The sequence below is a fragment of the Mercenaria mercenaria genome, chromosome 5 (assembly GCF_021730395.1).
Source record: "Mercenaria mercenaria strain notata chromosome 5, MADL_Memer_1, whole genome shotgun sequence".
Classification (NCBI taxonomy): domain Eukaryota; kingdom Metazoa; phylum Mollusca; class Bivalvia; order Venerida; family Veneridae; genus Mercenaria; species Mercenaria mercenaria.
In genome coordinates, this window is record NC_069365.1 from 13,921,632 (window position 1) to 13,936,267 (window position 14,636).

General features: G+C 33.0%; 1 long non-coding RNA gene across 1 annotated transcript; it reads right to left on the minus strand.

Moving 5' to 3' along the window:
- Positions 1 to 1,869: 1,869 nt before the first annotated feature.
- On the minus strand, positions 1,870 to 11,155 carry LOC123558781 (uncharacterized). The gene is made up of 3 exons (XR_006687798.2): positions 10,890 to 11,155; positions 9,656 to 9,727; positions 1,870 to 2,005 (listed from the first exon to the last, which is right to left on the minus strand). It is a non-coding gene; the product is annotated as an uncharacterized LOC123558781 (long non-coding RNA).
- Between the last annotated feature and the right edge of the window lie 3,481 nt (positions 11,156 to 14,636).

A 14,636-nucleotide genomic window follows, 5' to 3' on the forward strand; every position in this document is an offset into this window, starting at 1 on the left:
TCAAATTTGTTTTAATGGAAGCACTTGACCGGTTTTATGTTCACATAGTTGATACTTGTCTTAATTCAGTAGGTCATACATAATTATACACGGGACCGCTATGTTAACTTAACGAATCTGCATATTTGGAAAATTCGTGGTCTAGAGAGGTTTGCCAAGGTACCTTTAATTTGGGCCTGATATGTCACGGTTTAAGTCACGGTCGTGGCCTAATGTTTTGGGTTGTTTTAGCCGTTGGGGCAGGATCTTAGTTACAAGAACCTTTTTCACTGTTATCGTCCAAAAAGCGGTTCCAGGTTCACAACTTTAGTTGGTTGAGTTATTGCCGACAAACTTGTTGTATAGCAAGCTTTATTAAGAACTGGTTTTGTTTTATGTGGGGCGACTGATACTAAAAGTAGAAAAATGGCCTATGCAGACTTGCTCTATAGGTAGCCTTTGTCAAAGATAGAGGTTTAGGAATATATCTGGTGGTCACTCAGGTCAAGGTCATTGTTACTAATATGTAAAATGGATTTTGCCAAGTTAAAGTAATTAGACTGCATACTTTGAAAGTTCCACCATGGTACTATGTGCTAACGCGTTGGTCTGGTTTAGTATTTATATTGTATTGTTACTGAGTTAAATTCTGGTTCAGTCATACTAAAGGCTCTCTCTCTTCTCTTCTTCACTTGCATCCTTAATAGGCCAGTAAAAAGTATTCATAGTTCATAATGTGAAACTTAGATAATTAATTTTCATTCAACTTATTATACTATGAATATCAGAGCTTCAACAGGAACATACTTCCAGTTTGCGGATGCTCAGACTGGTCTGGATCCATGCTGGTCGCAAACGCACTATGTTGGTTTTCTTATGGCGCGGCTACGAGGCACTTTAAACTATCCATATTCAAAAAATCAAAATTAAAAAAAAATTCAGAATGATGAAGGGTTTTCATGAAAACATTGTTCTTGTTACATGTGGGCTTGATTCAAAAATGCTATCCTTTAGTATGAATGTTTACAGAATTGTTTTATTTTAATCAAATTTACATATCAATATCTCCAAGAGAGTTAGCCACAAGCCATTTTCTATAGTGCGACACTCTCGTATAAATCGCCGTCAGACCAGGTTCATAAGCCCAACATTCAAAACAGGTCAACGCAATCAATCGGGAAATTTCGTCACTGTTAGAACATAGGTCGCGCTGTCCTAAATTGAATTGAAAAGAAACTTTCAGGTTATAAAAAATGGAATAAATTTGATGTGTCATGTTTTAAGCATTTTATATGTGAATGGTGAATCATTATTTTAAGTATATGTTCTTGACAATACTAATCTAGTTCATGACAAACCTATGGGTGGGCTTATTTACCCAATGGTTAAGGCCGCTGACTTCCTTTCACTTGTGCTTCACCGGTGTGGGTTCGAGCCTCGATTGGACGTAGATTTCTTCAAAGGAGGAAGTCATCATGATGGCTTACGGAAGGTCAGTGGTTCTAACCAGGTGAACGCCTATCATCAAAAGCTGGAAAGTCACCATATGACCTATACTTACGTCGGTATAAAGTCAAACCCCACCTCCTCCCCTGTGGTCTAGTGTTGTTCGACCCCCTGAGATCGCTGGTTCGATTCCCAAAGGGATCATGACTGCCATATGTTCTCAGAATATGATGCAAGTATTGTTTTCAGGAAGTGGATTCTTTATCGGTGACTTGTTTCAGTTAGTATGTCTCTAGCGTATTTACATTTATGTTGATTGAAGTTAGTAGTCTATAAGGATACATTAATTCAAACATTTCGAATGCAACATTCGATCACAGTGAAATTTGACATATTATAACTTCTGTATTACATGCATATTTGTAAAATAGAAGACTTACTGGACAAACGTCAGTCGTTTCGCTGTATTTGGTGCACACTATTCCTCTACTGACGATTGTATTTTGCTTGCACTCTTTGTTCGTTATGATGTTAACTCTTTTTTCTCGGAGGAATTCTGGGTATTCAAAACCATACTCATCTGTTTGGAACACAGCAGAAACTGACAGGTCATTAATACATCAAGAAAAGATAATGTAAGAATACATCAAAATGTTATTTTTACTGTACTGTAGAGCGGTTAAGATTTCAAGTACATGTATTATGTTTTATATACACCAGTATTACACGTGTGTTAAAACTGTAAAACTCGGACTTTAAATTTTACTTAAGAAATAATATATCACATGAAGTGATTTGTCGCTGAATAAATATTGTCTGGAGTTCAGGTGCGAAGGAATTATTTTATGAGGGCGCAACCAGAGTGATATTATAATACGAAACAATGATTGTATCAAGAGCAATTACCAATGTTATATCATCGATTTAAACGTTACAAGATTTTATACATCCTTGACGATTTCAATAAATAATGCCGTTTTCAATTAATTTTTTCCGTCGCGTAATATACGAAATATTACCCTCACCTATTTTTATTGAAAGCGCGATTCATGAAATTGCCGCATCTATTATGTCGTTATTTCGCATGAAACGAAAATCATTTTATTTCTTAAATAAATGTGGTCAGAAACGAATGTTGAAAAATTCACGTTTTCAGTCTTCTTTGTTTATAGATAAATGAAATCGGATCGTTTAGAATTGTATTTATATTTGTTTTCGTAAACCTCGATTAACCCTTATAGCAGGTTTTTGTACTCGCCATTGGTATTGATGTTACTGTAAATTCTTTTTCAGTTATGAGCCGCGCATGAAAAACCAACATAGGGCTTTCGGCCAGCAGGGACCCAGACCGGCCTGCGCATCCGCGCAGTCGTGTTTCTTTCAAGCCTTTGCAATTAGAAAAATTAGGAACAGCATGGTTCTACCAGACTGCGCGGATGCGCAGGCTGGTCTGGATCATGCTGTCGCAAAGCCACTTTTTGTTTTTCTCATGGCGCGGTCATATTCTTCTATAATCTAAGTACGCTTCTATAACTAATTTTGTTGGATTTCGTAAGGAAACGTTATTTGGTTTACAATCAGGCATCATTGATTGGTAAGGTTTTATGTTTAGGGGGTTAGTTTAACAGTCATTCTTTACTATTACTATGTTATTACACCACTAGGAATATTAAGAGAGGAGAAGGTTTTTTTAGCGGATAAATTACTCCATTAACAATTAAAATCAGGTGCATAGTAATGCCTAAATTATAAAGGCTAGGAAGTCTAAAGAAGCTATAACATATTAACCAGGAACGAATATGGGATGGGGACAACGTCACCTGCATATGATCATATATTTTTGTTCACCCTTGACTTTGTCTTCACTTTCATAACCATGTACTATCTGTCATTGTTCCTATATCTGAACTTATATTATAAAATTGTTTTAACTGAGGAAAATATATCCTACGTTCAAAAATGAATCAAAGTTTTCGTTTGCTAAATTTGTTAATAAACTACACGAGTGAGCACTATTTATGCAAGTACATGAATAGTTTGCATAATGCTTGTTTAATTTTCAAAAGAGCAATCTGTAAATGATAGCTTTAATTTTAACACTTAAAATTAAATAAACAACAGTTGGCTATTACATATTGACTGATACCTCAAAATTAAATGAAGCCCCACTCCTCTTTTGAAATCATAAATCTTACGATAGTCTTGTGCTGGATCGAGCCTTTGGCCTACCTGTTTGGCTAATGGGACGAAAATTGGTAAATTGTTTGTAATTTAATCGTTTTATGTAAAACATACACCATAAATTACATAAGTTTATCTAGACCTAATGCAAGCACGACAGCCACTTTCTTAGATAAATACCGCCTCGTAATTAGTGATAAAGCGCCGCTCAAGTGCGGGAGGTCTTTGGGTTTTCTGCTGCCGTAACTTCACCAATATTAAATGTTACCTAAAAGGGCACTATAAATCTTTTTACACAATCTTAGTCTTAAAAAAGTTTTCATTCTTTTTTTTTTTTTTGGCATTGTTTCACAAACAGTGGAAAACCGTTATATTTTTATTTAACATACATCAAAACGAAATTGCATTTGAATTTTGAGACAATATTGAATGAATTCAGCACTTCTGATTACATAGTAATCTGAAACACAATATATTCTTTTAAAGCTTTAAAGTTATACGATAATATTCCTATTTTATATGTTCATAAAGACTAAATACGTAAAAAATGTTTAAACTGTTTAAAGCTTTTGTTAGTCTTTCGCTCATAAAATAAGTTTTGTATATGCAATATGAAATACAATTAGTAATAATTTATAGTTATATTCACTGAGTTCTATCTTGTATCCAATAATATACATTTCAGATTCTGAATGATTTATTAAAAAATCTATCAGCTTACAGAAGTATCGAAATATTTACACCCAAGAAAAGTGATCGAAGTCTCAACTCTTACATATTTCATAATGGACTCTTTTCTATGTTCACTAAACGATTGCATTTGTTGCATTATTCTATGTATAGTCTAATTAAATTATAACAGATGTATATATCAAATACTTATATCAACCACAACTGTATTGCTGAGTTAGTACATGGAGGGCCTCAGTTGGAATTAGCGACCATCATAAGGTGCGGAAATCGTTTCATGCAGTCATTTGTAATACAATGCTTACTCTCAGGAATCTTACAAGTACTTGTATAACTATCTTTCTAACGACAACAAATATACATACTTATTATTATCAAAATTTTTACAACAGATTTCAGGTCTGAACATTCTTGTTCTACGCATGAATAGAGGCGAGTTATGGGGAAAGAGAGCGAATTAATCTGCAAGCACAAAATTATAAAATACTAATGATTACATTATTTTTGAAAATTAGAATTTTCTAGCCCTTGTGGCTATCATAACACCACTAACAAAAACTTAGCTGGTTGGGAAATAGGTGCTACATGTCACATCAGTTTCCTTTTAGGTAATGAAATATTACAATAATTAAAGTGTAACTTCAGCTGTGCGGGGTCTTGGAATTTACTGAAGTGTGCACACCTGTCTGGTGTCAGATGGTACATGATGCTGACCTCTTTTGAGCATCGGACCTAAATACTTGACAACTGCTCCGTGATTTGACTTGTCTCTCTGGCTGCTGAATCAATGATCTGATTGTTGTTTGGTATATGCCAATGTTACAAGATGTGATAAGAGCATGTATAGGTGAATTGCAATGGATATAATGTAGCGTTGTACTAGTATATCAATAGGGCCCATTAGATATCTGGTCTTTGAGCAATTTATACTATGCATTTAGTTAAAGTTCATTACATCCTTTTAAAGAATGTTGATCACTACTATGAATGGTGAATCTTAATCGTCATTGCTAATATATTTCAGAAATGTTTTGTTAATAAACTACTTATTATTAAACTATCTGAAATGCGAGTAATTTAACCACCACTCCCTTTTTTTGGAAGCGGGGGTGTCATTTTATAGTGACTTATACGATTGACTCCATTTAAACGGTAGTCGCACACTATTTGTAAAATATTGAAAATATCGGAATGAAGTAATGACAAGTAATTCGGCACCCCGATACCTCTCCACCCGCCAGAATAACTTTCTATTACGGCATAACCTATTATTCTTATAATAAACACAATGGAAATTCTGTTATTTCATCATGGATTGACTCTGGTTAATATTAAACGATATTATTTCTGACATGTCGCCAATTTAACAACGTATAGTTCCAATTGAAGAGCTATTGTCAGAATATACGTTTAGAATATTAAACCAGTCAATCATGATTGAATAACAGATCTTTTCCATTGTGTTTATTATAGAGATATAGGTTAGTGCTAGATGAAGTTTATTGGCGAGTGGAGGGGTTATCGGGTGTGCGAATTATCTTGTCATACTCTTTTCCGATATTGGCAATTTATTTTACAAAATAAGTGGCGACTTACTCTTTAATGACGTCTTTCGTAATGACGTCATTTATAAAATGACACCCCGCTCAAAAAAAAAATGAGTGTGTTAAATTACTCGCTTTCATGATAAGTTTAGATTAATAAGTAGTTTTAGTTACAGAATCATTGCTGAATTTTTGCATATGACGATTTATGATTCCACCTTTCATATGTATGGTGGTATCCCAATCTCTTTAATGATTAAGTGGAACTTTAACTAATATGCATAGTATAAATATTGCCTCAAAGCAGATTATTTAAATGTGTGCCCTCTTGTATTAGTAGCAAGCCTTCAATATTTCCATTGGCAATTTCACCTATACATGCTTTTATTCATTGATCTCTTGTAACCATGGTTTTACCAAAATCAATCAGATCACTTGATTCATAGCCAGAGAGAAGTCAAATCAGCGGTGCAGTTGTCAGAATTTAGTTCGTCTGCTATGCTTATTATGGGGTCAGATTTCATGTACCACTGAACCGTATGGTGTGCGACCACTCAGTAATGTCACATGACACTGCACCAGTGATGTTACATTTTATATTGTACGTATTTATTACCTGAAAAGGATATATTAACATGTAGCACTATTTCCCAACAGTAAGTTTGTAGGTGGTGTTATGAAGTAGCCACAAAGGGGCTGAGAATTCTAATATTTTCAAAAATAATGTATCATTAGTATTTTTATTATTTTTGTGCCTTGCAGATGTGATATCGTCTTCTTGTCCTAATACTCCCCATCTATCAGCTGTAGGAAAAGGAATGTTCCAGGCCTGTGAAATCTGTTTGTTTCAATTTTGATAATAGATTAAGATGTAATTTTGTTGTTCGTTATTACGTAGTTATAATGTACTTTAAGGATTCCTGAGAGTGCATGTATGTACAAATAGAATGAACGTTTCCTGGCACCTTAGTGATGGTCTGGGCTAGATTCACTGAGGGCCTCCATTAGTTCAGTCAACATTAAAATGTTAATGGTATTTTTAGTTCTATTATTATGCTTAGAAGCCTATTTTGCTCAGGTCTAAACTGATACATGCCTTATTAGTTGGTTAGGCTTATTGTATCTAATTCAGAAACATTTCGTCTTATACATACTTTGCTTTGTCTTTTATTTACATGTTATGCAACTCTGAAAAGTTGGAAGGATTAGGAGAAAGTTTACTTCAATTTTTACTGGTTTAATTTCCATTGTGTTTTTGCAATGAAGTTCCAACTTGTGTCCATTTGTTCATTGTGTGTCCGTATCTATCTCGTTTATAATATATTTACTTTGTTCATGTAATTTAGTGTAAAGTTAATATGTACATCCATACAATCATGATATGGGTTTTGTTTGAGGGGGGAGGTTTCTTCTTCGAAGTGAGTTTTCTTGTAAAGAAATTTGTCCATGCGATTTTTGTCTAGCCTTGTCCTTTGAATTATCTCAAAAGTAAAATGCAACATCTTCTTAGACAGTCAAACATGACTTGTGTTACATGAGCATATGGCGCCTGTGTTGTAATTCATTTCACTACCACCTTAGAATTTAGAAACTCATATTAATTACATTATTATTCTTGCATAAAAACTACTTTTTTTCACTGGATCCGCCCATGTATTAACGGGAGAAAAATCGTGTGCAAACAAGGCAATTCACGTGCTGTTAATACCCGATTTTTATTTTTGAAATGCTTTGCCAGGGATATATGTATGTATTTTTACGCACACTGATATTTGGCATCTGCGTCTTGTTTCTTCCTTAACAACCTCATCTTGTAGCATTATAAATACAATGTAATCCATAGTATGTTTAGCTGTATCTGTTTCCAACCCCAAACGTACTGCCCCCATCAATGTACGCTCTAGCTTCTCTTAGAGTTCACTCCCTTTACAAAGCGTCTGTTCAGTTATTGTAAATAACTATGAATAAATAAGTATCGCGTGTAACTTGTGCTATTGTTCGTTTTTAGGTATTATATTTATGATTTTGGTAAGTATCAGTCGGTATGTTTTTATCTAATTTCTCGAAGAATTTATATAAACAGCTTGGAAACTTGACACTACGTTCGTACTTATCCGTACTCCAACTGCGTGTCCGTACTCAATATAACTCGAATGCAAAGTTATTATTCTTGAAATTGTGATCGAGTCCACCAAATTGTGAAATGATATGAACGATTATTGGTAACTTTTATGTTTGTAATAATGAGAGATAAAAAATGCTTAAAAACCTTCAGGAGGTGCTTTTGATAGCGTTGTTTATTTCCGGGCCCTGGATACGGATATTTAAAACATGTTTACCGTTTCCAAAAACAACTGGAATGGTAAATAAAAAATGTACCGGAATCGTCAAGTCATCACGTATGAAAACAATACATAAATCGTCGTGAAATATATTTTTATGCAAGAATAGCGACAATACACGTTTGTTTTGTGTATTAACATCTGCAGAAGCCCTTGGGATATGTTTGTGACCTCGACCTTCGGTCTCGGTCACAAACAATCCCGCGGGCTTCTGCAGACGTTAATACACAAAAAAACGTGCATTATCCCTACATTAATTTTAAGTGATGTTATTACCTTTTTCGTTTGTCTAGATTTTTCTAAGCTATGGAAATATTTTGAATTTTTTTCACCTTCTTCAAGGAATTTTACTCTTGACCTTATTTGAGCACCCTGAGTTTTCAGGTTGTATAATGATTCAATCTCGATTTCTGGTTTACTGATTTTTCTCTTCGTATTTTCGTCTAGACTTGCATCAGGTATGGAAAGTAATATTTTTAGTTCTTTTCCGAGTTGTTGTAGTCTGTTGTTCCTTTGTCTAGCTTTTAACTTTGAGAATCTTATTGAAGAGTCACGTATCTCTATTTTGCATAATTCCCATTTTGTGTGAAAGCTATTTATTTTTAAAGATTTTACAGAATTAATAATGTTAATTATAATACTTTCATACTCTGGATCATTTAACTGGGCAGTATTTAATTTCAAAAAGCCTTTACCTCTTTTATTTGGAACTTTTAATTTCAAAGAAATTGCTATGTGATCAGTGTGCTGAATAAGAGCTGGGCGAATATCAGTGCTGAAAATAAGAGGCATCAAGTTTTTTTCAACTAGCCAAAAATCAATTCTACTTTTTTCTACACTATTTTTCCTTCTCCAAGTAAATTGGGATTTATCATTATTTTTATATTTCCATATATCAAGTAACTTTTGAGATTTAATGATTTTTTTTTCAAATTTGTTACAGGAACAGTCTTTGGTTTATTATTATTTGATTTATAAATACGGTCATTATGAGATATAATAATACATCATCATGGTCGTCCCCTATAATTTTAACTCCTTGGCATGAATTAATCAGTAAATCGGTCATTTCTTTGTATAATGAATTTTTATTCTTTTTATCGTTTGGTGAATTACTATTTTCTTTGGATGTCATTGAAATGTATAGATTTTGTTAGTGTATGTATGTACTATATGCAATAATCTAGACCATATATATACATGTAATATGTTATCTTGAGAACAATATATGTACAATTTATACAACTTAATGTTATAATAGTAAGTACAATTTATACAACTTAATGCAATAGTAATAATAGTCACGTAAACTTTCTGTAAGTACTCATAAGTATCTTTAGATAAGTTCTTCAAAGACACACTAAATAAAATTGTATCATCTGTTGTGGTAACGTACAAAAGTTGGTAAGCATTGCTATGTTAAAATTTATTTTATGTTTTCAATTTCTAGTCTTCGTTTTATAACTGTCATACCTTGTTTAACTGCCCCAATTCCAGATACATAACAATTTGTGTTTGTCAGCGCTTCTTCGTCAAATGTGCTATCTGATCAAAATAATATCAAAATAATATCATCATTGTTATCAAAATAATATCATCACTGTTATTAAAATAATATCATCATTGTTATCAAAATAATATCATCACTGTTTTCAAATAATGTTATCAAAATAATACCATCATTGTTATCAAAATAATTTCATCACTATTATCAAAATAACGTTATCAAAATAATATCACCATTGTTATCAAAATAATATCATTAATGTTATCAAAATAATATCATCATTGTTATCAAAATAATATCATCACTGTTATCAAAATAATGTCATCATTGTTATCAAAATAATATCATCACTGTTATCAAAATAATGTTATCAAAATAATATCACCATTGTTATCAAAATAATATCATCATTGTTATCAAAATAATATCATCAATGTTATCAAAATAATATCACCAATGTTATCAAAATAATATCACCATTGTTATCAAAATAATATCATCATTGTTATCAAAATAATATCATCATTGTTATCCAAAAAATATCTATCAAAATAATATCATCATTGTTTTTAAAATAATATCATCACTGTTATCAAAATAATATCATCATTGTTATCAAAATGATATCATCACTGTTAACATTCTAACACGACCAGCGAATAACCTACGTACATTTCATATATGGCCCCAAAACACAACACTTTCCACACCCTTCGTTTTTTGTATCCTGGTTACATAGGATACATAGGGATACACTTTGTATGTGCAGATTTTTATATCATTATATCATTGTTCTATCAATTTATTATTTTTTACTATGTTTTATTTTATTAAAACATTATATCATTATTTTATTATTATGTTTTATTTCATTAAAACATTATATGTTATTCTAAGCCATATTTCTGACTTTATTCTTGATTCATTTAAATCGTAAAAAGTAAATACCATTTTTCTAATACTGTTGATATTAGTATGTCGTGTTAGAATCGAAATAACACGTTCTCAAATGTTACTTATCGTAGACTATCCCGTGTTTTTCGTTCTTATGCGAAACAATATATCACTCAGGCCTACGGCCTTCGTGATATATTTTTACGCATAAAAACTCAAAATACGGGTTATTCTTCGATAAATCACGTTTGGGAACTTATTATTTCTTAATTAAATTTAATTTGGATTTTGACTGCCTTAACATACCCGAAAGGCGCACCGGCTGTGTAGAAGACGAGAGTTTTACTGGCTTTTTGAGGTGCAAAATGGCGACGTCGTGTCCTTCATAGAATCTGTGAACATTGTATTTTTCCTAAAACATAAACAACATAACGTAATACAGCTGGCCTAAAGATAATAACTGTATTCAGAATCAGAAAATTATGATTGTAAGCACTAAAATTAATATACATATACTTGTTAAAAGTGTTTAACATTTCATCGATTTCATTTTTGAATAGTATTTAGGTGAAACTTCAGTACAAAATGTACCTTTAGCGCCAAAACTAAAAGAAAAACACACACACACGCATGCACACGCACACATATCAACAAAAGCTGTTTCAAGAAAGCAAGCTCGACTTTTCAAAGTTTTGTCAGTAAAATTAATTTCAGATAGAGGTACAATCACACAACTAAGAGCAAGAACAGAGGTGACCCGTTTGTCAAAAGCTTGATTGGCAATCCAGCGCTAGAATCCCGTTCCCGGTACTTGAAAGTTCTTAGATGCGCCTCGAGTGCCCCCATATAACTAAAATGCCATTACCGGCTCTTCCCACAAAAGACGGCTTCGCGCGTATCCGTGCTATGCACTAGGCACATTTACGAACTAGACTGTATTTTCCTTAAGAGCTGGGCTACGTTTTCCGGACGGGCATGTATCTCAGGGATTCTCTCTCTCTCACTCTGTTCTGGATACTTTCTCTCTGTGTGTCCTTCTGGTCAAATTGCTATGTATCTGTACTAGTAGAAAGTGAATTTGGCGCTCTGAGTGACTTCTTTTGCGCTACGTAAAGTGTTTTTGAACGTGATTGAGGAAACAGGTGGAATATAATTCCGCAATGGATATCTTAAGTAATGAAAAAGATATTGAACTTCATAAACATTAATTCAATCAACGCGGAAGCTTACACTTACGCCGACGCCGACGCCGACGCCGTGACGGTGAGGTAGCCATCATTACAAGAAAGACAATGCATTTATAAATTATGGGTGGTATGGTGTAGCAAAAGTTCCTCCTGCAATGAATACCTGTTATACTTAAAGACAACGTTTATATGTATATGAAAATAGAGTTTAATCTGATTTTCTTTCAAATAAATTAAACATCATCACTTTAACTAGAACACTCTTTGCATGTAAGAGTACAGGTTTTTCAAAAGCTAATACAGGAAGTCTGCAACCAATAATATCTGATAGAGTAATACATAGGGATACTGTTGACGAAAATGATTAGTGTAAGGCATCAGTGCTACAATTCTTGTTTGTGTGTGAATATTGCAAGTTTATTTACAAACCATACATTAATGCTATAGACATCAATTATCAATGTTTTGAGCATTTTATACAGAGGCGCTTGAAAATCCATCAATAATGTTATTTGACTCATTTGGTATTCTAAGTAATACGAAAAATATGAACTGATGACTCGTCAGTTTTGAAGGCGGCAACCTACGTTATGTCGGCGAATCTGCAGCTCGTGCCGCTAGAATCTTTCATAGCATCTGAATCACATTTTGCGACTTGAGGTATCGACAGTTTATCCACGAGTCTAATCACTAACAAATCAAATGTAAGTCACGGGTAGTTCAAATATAATGCTAATCCTTTTTCTTTTCCTAGTCAGTTTTCTGAATGATAATATATTTTCTTTTACCCTACTGCGATTCCGTATGTACGTGTAGCCTTCTGTCGAGACAGGCATGGTCCTATTGTAGACTAGGTATGAAATGGCGGCGTAAGAATCTTATGTCTTGAAAACAGACATTGAAAGAAGTGAAGCGAAAGAAACTAAAAGCGGTTTGTATTAACGTATATCTAAGTTATCACCTTTTTCTTTTAGTTCTTTCTATAGTAGCGATACAGTTCTTCACAGGAATATAAGTCTCTGAAAATCTGATATTATAGAGAATGTCGAAAAACGTTATAAAGTTAGTGGATTTTACATGAAATAAAGAACGGCCGGATTTAGTGTTGTTCAGCCATGAGCCGTTTGTGATTCTCAATAATTGTTGTAAAATTGTGCTGTGTTGTTTTATGAAATCTCAAACAAAAATACAGTCGAATACCGTTACCTCGATATCCAAGGGACTGTAAATTGCATCGACATCCGAAGCGACGTAACGATATCGATATCTGGGATACTTTGTACTTGTTTGGAGTCTATATTGTATATACCATTATAATTTTTAGAGGAAAAGAAATGATTAAAACGTAATCGATTTTATTTCATTGACAATAACAACGTATGAATAGTTACATACATCATACATTAAAGTTTTTTAAGTTTTAAAATAACGTTAACATTAGATTTTTATTCTTCCCTTAAACATGTATAAATGCAGCGGTAATGTGCTAACTGAGAAAAGTCATTTGACTGTGTGGTAACGAAAATTTGCCAGTTAGATAGCATATGTTAAATAATCCTAATGGCATTTTTACCCTGTAACGAAAATATTTCACCCAAATTAGTTGTTATATTGGATACACTTGCCCCTGTGTTTATAGACTAATTATTGGGAATTAATGCAACGTCTGACATTTAAATTGGTTTACAAATTAAATACACAACAAAATACAACTACTTATTATGTATTACTCGCGGACAAAATAGGTGATTTTCACACTTTAATACAGATTTGAAAGCTGTGATATGACGAACAGTGTAGAAACAGTACATGTAGTTGCGGGATGAAAATACATCGGTAAACAAATATCGAGTATATATCGAGGTAATGATAAAAAATTACATTAAAATATAGGAAAAATGGACGACTAAACAATCGTGCTAACGGATTATCGAGCTAACCGATATCGAGGTAACGTATTCAACTGTATTTACTTATTTCATTGTATATACACAAATAACAGTAATGATTAGTTTATATAGACTTTACGGGGGCTTTTGAAGGCGCGTTCTAATGCGATGTCACGAGTTTCATGTCGCATGATATTAGCATTTCTGTGGAAAATGCACTAACGGAAACTTTAAAATAGTTTTTTGAAACTGGTAGCAAAACTGAAAAAAAAAATGATTGATAATTCAAGTTTGAGTAACATGTGGTAATATCTAGGTTTCAATGGATTACAGTTATGTACATTACCACTTTCGGGCTCTGATTGTTTTAATTTGACTTCTGAGTAGGTTTGGCAAGTGTCTCATTTAATTTGGAAAAGGGTTAAAACATGTTTATATGTGATGAAATTATAACCTGTTAGTTTGTTAAAAACGTTTTGTCTTAAGATTCACATTAGGATGGGATAAGTATTCAGATTCAGGAACATAGATATCTAGGTTTTTTGCTTCTATGAGTTCAACTTTTTCCATTTTTCAACAGAGTTGTTTTGCCGTGGGCGGCTAAGGCTGTTATATTCGCTTTTCATTTTATGTCGTTTATTTGTACTGTTCGTTTCTCAGTGAAATTGGGCCGGGGGTCCAATACTCGCTTTCATAGCTTTGGGTATGTAAATCATCCTTGGATAGGTTTTCTTATTGGAGGAAAACAAGAAAGCAATCGGGCAGAACTTTGATATATAGTAATTTAAAAAGACTTATGATTTAAGCAGAGATTGAAAACAGAAAAATGAAACAAAATTAGTTAGATTTATAAAAGGCTGGAAATATATATTGTATATTGTATATTTTGTTATATTTCTTAAGGAAACTTGTTAACAAAACTTTGGGATTTCTTAGTGTTAGATATTAAAACTAAGCCACGCTTATTCATTTGGAGG